This window comes from Sparus aurata, chromosome 9, assembly GCF_900880675.1.
Source record: "Sparus aurata chromosome 9, fSpaAur1.1, whole genome shotgun sequence".
NCBI classification, from domain to species: Eukaryota; Metazoa; Chordata; class Actinopteri; order Spariformes; family Sparidae; genus Sparus; species Sparus aurata.
In genome coordinates, this window is record NC_044195.1 from 27169204 (window position 1) to 27179990 (window position 10787).

The following is a 10787-nucleotide window of genomic DNA, read 5'->3' on the forward strand; positions in this document are numbered from 1 at the left end:
CAAGAGGGAGATGGAGCTTTGCCTCCGACGGGAACAGAAGCAAAGTGCATTGTGCGGGTGGTCGAGGGGGTTGTCGCCAACGGTAATAGCGACCGCAAAATGTCTCTTTTGTGAGGGCTGATATTGGCGTCTGTTCATTTCGGTGTCATGAAAACAGCCTCTAACACGCTTCATGTGAAAGGGGGTAAAGAAAACGAGTGCGGGCTTTTAGAAAAGCGGGAACGAGAAGGAGGGCAGGTGGAATTAGCTTTATATCCGTCTCTCTGACGGTGAAAGGGGACATAATTAGAGAAAAAGCAATCTCCCTTCCATATCTCTCTCTCTGTCTTTCTCTACCTGTACTTTCACTCAGCTCCCATCTCAATCACACTCTCTCTCTCTCTCTTTCTCTCTCTACCCATCTCTGATTTTCTCTTTTTCATGCTCCATAATGGCATATTGAGAAACCTCCATCCACCCTCATACCCATCCTCCTCTTCTCTTCCATTATCCCCCTTTTTGTCCTCTACTCTGCTCCTCCTCCTCCTCCTCTTCCTCCTCCTCCACCTCCTTCTCTTGTCCGCCCTGTCTCTCACTTTCCACTTCTCTCTATCTCATTACTCCAAGGGGGCCACCATGCTGTGATCCTGGCCATCGGTAATGGCTCATGGCCTCAGCGGATGGGAGATTGCAAATGTAGCACAGATGAAATATTAGGTGGTGACTGGGATTGTGTAAATCAATGGCTTATGAAGGCTGACCGGGCTCCCTCATCCCCCTCGCACAAGCACATCAGAGACTTGGCCTGTACTTCCTATTATCTCCCGCTCCATAGGCGACCCTCACTTTCTTATTGTTGGTAAATCACTCCTCCTCTGTTCTTTCTCTGTCTCAGTTTACCATTAACATCCCGCTATTTCTTCCCTCGTTGGATTTACAAACACACACACACCCTCACCCCTCTTCCTCCCTCTATCTCCCCCTCACACTGTTTCACCCCCCCCCCCCCCCCCCCCCCCCCCATCCCATTGATGGGATTTGATAATGAGGGGCCGTGACTTGTTCCTCATTTTTAGCCTCTTTCCTCTCTTCTTCCTCCTCCTCCTCCTCCTCCTCCCCCTCCTCCCCCTCTTATCTGCCTCTCTGTGCAGCAGAAGGTAGATAATGGGGATCAGAGAGTGTGTGCCTCTTCCATTAAAGCCTCTGCAGGTTCATAAACCAAATCACAAATCAAACAAAAGTGCAGAGCTGGAGCAGGAAGGACTCCAGATTATGGCAGCCAAGTCTCCAAACAGCGTTCGGTAATGTCTCGATGAAATCAGTGACGGAATCATAAAAAAAGGGGCTTGCTGAAGATTTTAATGTGGCTGTTGGAAGTCCAACATTTTTTTTGCGCAGGTTGCAGCTACATTTATGGACAAAATAACAGAAGCAAAGTTCGGCAAATAAGAATGCATTTAGTCTGCACACAGTGTGCATATGCTGCCATTTATGATCAGCCGAGTTGCCAAGATAAAATGTTAGCAGTAACATGACAAGTAGGCAAACACTATATTGACATCTCTGCAAAATGTGTCATGTCCAATCTCATTCCATGTTTATGACGTGACTGTTATATCGGGAGGTGGAGCGGATGGTGGTGGAGTTACAGGCGAGTCACTGCCAACCCATGTTCGAGACTGCGTTTCTACATCTAAAGGGTGACACCTCTGGATATTTTTAATGAGACATTGGGACAATTCTCCAGTCCAGTTTGTGGTGACAAAAAAAGCTTTAAGGTGCTATATTTAAGAATTAGCTACCTGCCAAATTTACTCAAAACAGCTCCAACTAACTGTTGCTAACGGTAGCAGCTGTTAGCTGGTACGCTTAGTTAGCTGTGCAGCTAGCGAGCGATCCTATTAGCTGACTCTACCTGATCCGAGGGCAGTGTTGGTGTTCTTTACATTCGGCATATCATCTGTTGAGATACAAATTAGCTGGGGGCTAGCTGGTTAGCATGCTAACTTCAGTGGATATCTCTGCAACCCATTGCATAGATAAAGATAAATGCGTTATTTATTCATTTATGCATTTTTTAGTGCAGTTTTTAAACAAAAGTTTTGCACCTTTAAGCCAAAATATGCCTTTTTCCTAAACCTAACCAAGAAGTTTTTGTGTCTAAATCTAACCGCATCATAAGCATAGTGTCATCAGGTAAATTGAACATTGGACCTAAATAAATGTAAAGTTGCACCTTAGTTGCTGGACTGGAATACAACAGTCAAAATGCATGTCTGTCGGGTACACACCAGAAAAAAACAAGGTGTGTACAATAACTAGCTAGTTAGCTACCAAGACATCCTCAGACTAGTAAAGATTGTCTTAATGCTTGTTTTATAGTTAAATGCCATTATACATTGAAGCATCACGTACCTTGGTTTAAAGTGTGCCTCTCACCTCCGTTTTGGGGGCCATGTAGCCCAAACATTCTGCCCTACCCCGCGGTGTGAACATGGAAATCTGAGGGATAGGTCGAACCAAATGCAGCCATTTTTCATCTAATGAGCCCTGAATCGGAACCAAGCAAGCGACATGTCTGAAAACACCAGCAATTAGTCTGGATGCTGTAGGCCACTCAAGCTAAAGTTGGGTTAAACAACTGATTTATTAAAAATGACAGAAATACAAAAAAATCGAAGTTCTGACTGACTTTTTTGGCCTCTCTTTGGAAACCATGCAGCCATGGTTAATCATACAGTGGACTGTGCTCTGCATACCAGAGTTCCTGTCTATCCATTTCTTAAAAATACATGTTCAAATGCAGAATTAGGGGCTCACAGAATACTGTAATTTAATGACTCGGGCTGGAAGGACACGCTTTAGCCAAGTGTGAAGCTCCTGTCCTCAACAAAACTGCTTTTACACTATGGCGAACTGATTGCTCAAAAGAGAGGGGACCACTTTTATGACTCTTAGTATTCAGCAGTTTTGTAGCTCCTGCCAAACATATGCATCCGTTACTGGGATTTGAATGTTATAACTTCGACAGTACCTGCCAGACAAGAGCCTCGCTGTTTGTTTGCCCGGGATGTTAGCGCTAAAGTGAAAGTGTTAATTTACAGCTAATTCAACCTCAACACCTTCTACAGCTGGTTCACAGTGAGAGCCTGACACTGGCAAAACACAGACTTCATAATTCAGTAAATTACTTTTAAATATAGAAATTGGAAGAAAAGCTATAAATAAGATAATAAGAGGATGTGCAGACAACATGCTCTGATGGTGGTTTGTGTAGTATCTTATTCCTTGTGCCAGTGTGTGTGTGTGTGAAGACTTAAATTAAACACCAAGATCATGTTTATGTTAAGTGCTTTAACTTTATAGTGAGATTTTTTTAACACACACACACCTTTTCATAATATTTCCATTTCATTTCCAAGTAACAATCAATTACGTCCTTATCCTGAGGAGGCGAAACTTTAACAAACTCTGCGTAAATGTAATGATGAAATGTCATTGGACGAAAATAACTTGGACTGTAGCGTTCTCAAATGTCACCGTATACTCGGATGAGTATTGTTCTTGTTTTGAATCGGGTATAAAAAGCCTCGATGCTTTGTGAAGCTAATAAGCCCCTGGTTCCCTGTCTTTATGAAAAGTGTTGCACTTTAGGCCATTCACAAAAATTCCAGGCGCATGTTATTATTGATTGCCTGGAAATGTCAAGAAAAAGGCTATTATGATTGCATCCGATGCCTCAGCGAAACACAAAGAGCCTGTAGCCAAGGAGAAATTTTCAAAAAACGGCTGATACGCCCTTTTTGAGTTTGATTTTTTTGTGGATGGATGTCAATACTTTCAACTGAGGCGGATCCTTTCTTAGAAAATATTCATTTGAGCTTAAAATCGTAGACGCTTAGATAAACACCCTTTTTTCTAGCTTGAGAGAGAAGATGGTCATCTACTACAGGTAATAGACCAACTAAAGATAAGTACCTCATACAAACCCCACATCAAAAGACCCAAACTATCCCTTTAAACGTTTCTGCAAACCACAGGTATGTCCAAACTTGTACATGTCATAGGCTACAACCATATTGACATTTGTACAAAACCTCCCATATCATGATCACATTATATATTTATTAGCATACTTTCACATCCTGGTGGAGTAAATGCTAAATGGTCTTGCATTTCTTTAATGCTTTCCCAGTCTACTGACCGCTCAAAACGCTTTACAACACTTTTCACACACATTCATTCAGTGATGGTGGAGGCTGCGACGCACAGTGCCAACTGCACATCAGGAGCCATTTGGCGCTCAGTATCTTGCTCGAGGACACTTCAACATGCAGCCAAGGGGAGCCGGTATTAGATCAGCGACCTTCCGATTACTACACGACCCGCTCTACATCCTGAGCTACAGTCATAGGTGTCATGGCTGCCAAACATGCCTGAAACAACTGGATATTTCTGAGGAGACCTTGGGACGTCTCCAGCTGTGTTCGTGCAGACCGAAACAGATATTTTAAGCCAAACCATCATGTTTTCCCAACCTCTAACCAAGTGTTTTTTGTGCCTAAACGAAACCAGAGCGTAACGGCATTGCATCAAGAGGAAGTTGAACATTGAACCCAAACAAACATAAAGTTGCAACACAAAGAAAGTTTTAACTTATCTGTGAGGGCTGTTGGGTTGCAGTATTTTAATTTCAGTTAGCTTTAATTGTAGACTTTTGGCTCCGTCACGGTGGTGCTCCGCAAAACTTCCAAGGCTGTCAAACCGAATGAAGCGCTTTCTGATGCACCGCTGACGTTGAAAGCTTGGGACTTCATCAGTCATGTTGTATTCTTCATTTGACAGGAGCTCTAAAAACAGGACTCAAACAAGCTTTGGAGCTTCCGGTATCATCCACCCGTCTCTGCTTTGAGAATACCTTTGGCGAGTATGATTTTAGCACCGCCGTATTACACTGAGACTTTTTTTTTTCAGCTGAGAACGGAGATCAACACGTGAAACCATATGGATCATCTTTAGAGATGTAATTATCACAGTGAGACAGATGTAGCCATTTTATGAGACACAGCTTTGCAAGCGTGCTGCACTGTTGCAGTGCTGTTAGAGTCCCAGGAGGTCGCAACATCTGAGTCTCCATCGTACGTTCAGACGGCACAGTGTTTTCGGAAGTGATTAAATGAATATGAATAGTTAATCCAGAGAAAAGTATGGTGGAAACACAGAGTTTTTAAAAGAAATACCTCTGCTGCACTGATCTCTCCCACCCTCCCGTTTTGTCTCCCTCCATCATTCTCTGTCTTCTCTCTCTCCTCCTCTTTGTCTTCCAATCTCTCCCTCCCTCCCTCCCTCCCTTCCTGTCCCGAGTGTTCATTGCCACACTGAGCTTTCACAGGAATTTGAGCATGAATTAATAATTAGCAACAGCTGCTGTTTCTTGTGTGCGCGTGTTCATGTGTGTGTTTATGCGAGTGACTCTCTGTGTGTGGCTTGGTGGATGCTAACTATTCTCGCGGGCTCACTGTCACCTCAATCACAGTTTCACACGCCGAGCAGCCTGCCAAACAGCACACACACACATATACACACACACACACTCACACATATCATGCGCGCGTGCACATGCAAACTTAAGCGTCCAAATTCACATATATGCACGCCCACACATGAATGCACATGACACTTGCATCCATCATCCCTCCCCACACACACACACACTTGTGTCCATGTATATTTTTCAGCCTCCTTGGCCCTCTTTCTTTTTTGTCCTCTTCCGTCTCTTCCCTTCTCCTCTATTTCTCTCTCTTTGTCCTCATTTGCTCAGCTGTTGGCTATGAATTATGTATTATATCCTTATGGAGTGAGAAAAGTTAGCTTGGGGCTATCATTCCCCACTTAACGATCATTAGTTGTGTCTTTGCACCAATTAGAGCTTGATGGCGAATCGGGTCCTTTTTTCGCAGCCGTCCAACTCCTGCATAATGCAGCTCGTTGCACCTGTTACTGTTGCAGATTTGGTTGTGAAAATGGTGAAACTGAACCGTAGAGTTTTGATTCACTTAGGGGCATCCTAGAATTACTTTTCGTGTCGAGATTTACTCTTGAGCTTTGTTGCTAAAGTCTGGAACAAACGAAACAAAATAAAATAGCTTCAGGTAAAGATGAGGGTGTCGGCATATCTGTAATTATAGAAGAGCTGCGACGAAGCTACGGGGGAAAACAAATGAGAAAATTCCTCGCTGCCTCCCTCAGTATATCTTGTCAGTAAGTTTTAGTTGCAAACATTCACACACAGGCATGCGCGGGCATTGAAGCCTTTGTTTGTCTTCTCTGGTGGGGGAAATGGTCGCCAACATCAACAGACAACTCAGCTCAAATGTATTAGTTAGTACAATTTTTAGCCACCACAGATGGTTTAAGGAACGGTCACGTCGGTCGTTCCACAACTTCGGTCCTGACTTAAGTATCACAACATCTACTTGTACAGACGTTTGGTCCCCAATGGACTTCATTGGTGACCCCTTTATGCTCTAATGCCAAGATGAGATTGACTTCGAGGGCAGTCTATTGTGATATTTCACCAAAACTACTAGATAGATTTGTCAAGAAAATCAGCACTGATATGTTACAATTTACCGCCTGTCAAATTCAAACAAATAGGGGGCAGCATATGACTAACATACTAACAACAGCTAACTGTAGCTGGCAACAGCAAGTAAGTTAAGTTAGCCATACAGCTAGCAGTCAGGACTGGGAGTTAGGTGAACTGGGGGAGTGTTGTTATTTGCATCACTAGCATGGGGGCTTCAGACTGGGAGCAGTTAGGGCAAGACTTGTAGTGTTGCAAAGTCAGTACATATCTTTGAAATACAATACATAAAGGCCATAATGTCAAAACTGTCATATTCAGGTGATACATTTCATTTTTGGGTGTTTTCAGATAAAACTCTTACATGTAGACCAATAAAAGATTTTTTCCTAGCCCTAACCAAGTTGTTTTTGTGCCTAACCCTAACCAGATCAGAAGCACAGTGTCGTCAACGTAAAAAATGATGATTGCGTTGTGTCTGACGTACTTTTTGCTAAGTACTGACTCGCAAATGTAAGCATACGTGCATGCAAACTTCAGAGTTGAATGTAGCCCTCTTGGTAATTCATACATGCGTCACACATACGTATCACATCATCCTCTGGCTGATCTTTTGTGTTCCATTTGGAAGAAGGTTGAGGGCAGTCTTTCCAGGTGTGTGTTAATGAAAGGCTTCAAACAAAGACAGAGATCTGGGGATCTTTGGTGGACAAATGCAACCAGTGCAGAGTGTCACTCTTTGAAGTCTGTCAGAACAGGCTCAAACCAACCTCTCCGCTGCCATGATATCCGTAACACCTAACACCTCTGTGACCCTGTGATCGTAGTCAAATAGCTTGTAGGAGGCTTTCTCCTGCCAACAGACATACTGATCCCTGTACAGGAGGCCATCAGGAGTGTGTGAATACATCTCTAACCACGTGCCACCTCTCCAACTGTGAAAACAAGCTGTTCCCTTTGTCATTAAGCTTTTACAACGCTGTTCTTCATTTTAGTTTTTCAGCGTGTTGCCTCCTCCTCCTCCTCTGTCCTCTCCCAGAACCCTCTCTCCTTCACAAGACAGCCTCTCTTGCCAGGGCCGGATTTTATTTTGCTGACTTCAAGGCAATTTGTGGGATAAATGTCATCCTTTCCATTATGCTAACATCGCTGCCCTTCTTGCCTTACGCCGCATAAACACACACACTCACACACACACACACAGGCACACACTGACAAACACATCCAACACTGGGTTTGTGTGAGCCCGTTCCCTCTTTGCACCCTGGCCAGCTGTACAGTGGGTGTCATCGCGGTGCCATGGTAACCAAGCATAAACCGAGACTCGTGTCTTGCCTGTGCTACTGACACAGTGCAGCGGAGAGTCCCTTTCTTCTCTGCTGGTCACACGGTCCAGCATATTCCTTTTGAAACATGAATCACAGGAGAAGACTGCGATTCTGAATCATATCAAAGACACTTTACTGCTGCAACCATCTCATATTTCTTGATTTGCCGCCGTGGGACTGTTTGCACGCAGTGGGGAATCCGCAACGACGGTCCTCCGTCGTTAAAAGACAAATGCCATCCTCACATTTATGGCATCATCCTCCGAGCCGCTCTCTGTGTGTCCACGCCGTCCGCACTTGAGGCTTACAGGCTTAGCGGCTCAGCTCATTTCACCCCGAACCCTCCCATGAAACCCCCTCTTCCATCCTCTGGGTACGGGCGATAAAAAAGCTGGATGAAGGTGTGGAGGGAGGGGAGTAAGAAAAGGAAAATGCAAAGGAGGAAGGTGAGATTACATAGCGTGACAAGATGCTGTGATTACAACTCGACGAGCTCACAGCGATGGAGATGAGATGTAGCAATGGAGGGGTAGACAGAGAAAGAAAGAGGTGGATGAGGTGGAGGGTGAAAGAAGATGAAAACAGTCTGAAAGGTCATGGAGAGGCCAGAAATCTTTCCCCTGCGAAGACAAATGGGGAACAAACCCTCTTCAAAGGAAAAGACCTGATACTAAAACAACACACATGTAAAGCTTAGGTTTCCATCAGGCTTAGTGGGTGTTGTCATATCTCTCCTCAAGGAATCTGAAGCACATCTTGTTTATCTCTTATCTTTTTCACTCGTCTCTTATTTATCTGCCTCCTCATACCCTGCTTCTTCTTCTCCCCATTTAATTCCCCTCCCCAGGATTTATTTTACCGGGGATCAAGAGAGCGTTACCTACGCCGAGAGGAAGTTCACCTCCGAGAGAGGAGGGGAAATACAATAATATTTAAAAAGTCATAAACTCAGATTAACTGGGCAGAAAAGAGTTTAGCATGGAGATGAAAGGGCAGAGAGAGAGAGAGAGAGAGAGAGAGAGAGAGAGAGAGAGAGAGGAGGAGAAGACAAACAAGCGAGTGGGCTGTAGGAAAAAAGAAGAAGAGGGATGAGGGGAGAAGAAAAGAAAAAAGGTCTTTGTTCTCTTCAGAAGCATGCACAGGTCATGTGAGCGTGACTCCGGTACAAGACCATCAAACACGCCGACACACAAGAACACACACACGCTCACAAATAGAAGTGACGCCGGGGGCAGGTAGCTGCTAAACACTAATTTAAGGTCAAACTGGGGCTTTCTCTCTGGAAAAACATCCATTTATCTGTTTAAAAAAAAAAAAAAAGATACTCAATATTAACGGAATAGTAAGACATTTTGAGAACTACACTTCCACACGTCCTCATTTGTGCAGCAGCCAGTTAGCTTAGCTTAGCACAAAGACTAGAAAACTAACTTGATGATGGTTAATCATGATAAATGACCCTAACCTACCAACACACTGAGGCAGAAACTTGTCTATCCCAAGTACAAAACACCCAGACATAAGCACAGTAATGTAGTTCTTTCTGTTCAATGCAGCCAGCACTGCACATATTTGTACCACTGGAGGGACAAAACAACCTCTCCAATGAATGGCACAACAGAGGTCAGCTCCTCAGGTCAGGACTCTGCTGTCCACTTACATCTGAAGGAGAAAAGAGGAGTAAAAGAATCCATCTATGTCAAACTGAAATGGCCATCTTTGAACAGAGGAGGTGGCCTAAGACATCACTTATGTCCCACCTACAATGCTGTATTGAGTTCTCTCCCCTGAAAGCCTAACAACCATTCACACCTGGGCTCACCTCGTATTAGAATTACACACGAAGGCCGGTTTGACCAACGACCCACACAAATCTGTAAGGACACTCCCACACAGAGTTTAAAATCCTGCAACTCCCATCCAGTTAGTTAGAACTGAAGAAGCCTCTTGGATGAGATGTGAAACATCTTCAAGACACGGAAACAAGTCCAGTTGCCTACGATACAGCACCTAGAGCTAAAAAGCAAAGAAAAACAACTAGCATGGATCCGTACAGAGACAGTTTATGACGACTCAGAGTGGCTGTCGAAAAAATGGCGACGCAAAAATGTAAAAACTAAACTGTGAGGATGAAGGTCTCGTGTGCCTGTTGCTGGTAGGCCGCACGCTCTTTTTACGGAACACTGATGCGTGTTGTTGTGGGAGCGGTTGGCAATCAACCTATTCGGTCATTTACCCAAAATGCCACACAATTTCATTAAAAGTATAAGAAAGTTTGAAAACATGTGGAGCTACAGATTTCCTGTAAGAGGTCAATGATTTAAGATTAATGTTTGAATGATGCACACAATCATCCACTAAATGTTGAGGGGGAAATGTCAATTCGATTTGCTTTACAGAAAACACAGTACCTCTGTTTCTCCGAGAAGGTTAAAGGGTCAGACTCTCAGGGACGCTATTGATCGGACGGAGCATTAACATTCATGCTGACGTCTTTAAAATGCAGTACCTGTCAGTGGAGTATATGTCAGGAGGCTGAAGGCTGGAACACCAGCACATGGGCTCAGAATTACAATAGACGAGTGGGACGACTTCTGCTGCGCCATCGTCATCGTCTGTACGACAGTCTGAAGAGCTGTTACAACATGAAATCTTTCTTTCTTTCTTTCTTTCTTTTGTCACTGTTTTGTTCTTGCTTTGTGTCTTTCTTTCTTTTGTCCTTGTTTCTTTCTTTCTGTCTTTTCTCCTTCTATCCTACCTTGTTGCTGTCTTTACTTCTTGTTTCTTTCCTTCTTTCTTTCTTTATTCCTTACCATCTTTTTTTAAATTTCTTTAGCCATATCTGTCTCTCTTTTTTACTACTGTCTTTCTTTCTTTCTTTCTTTCTTTCTTTC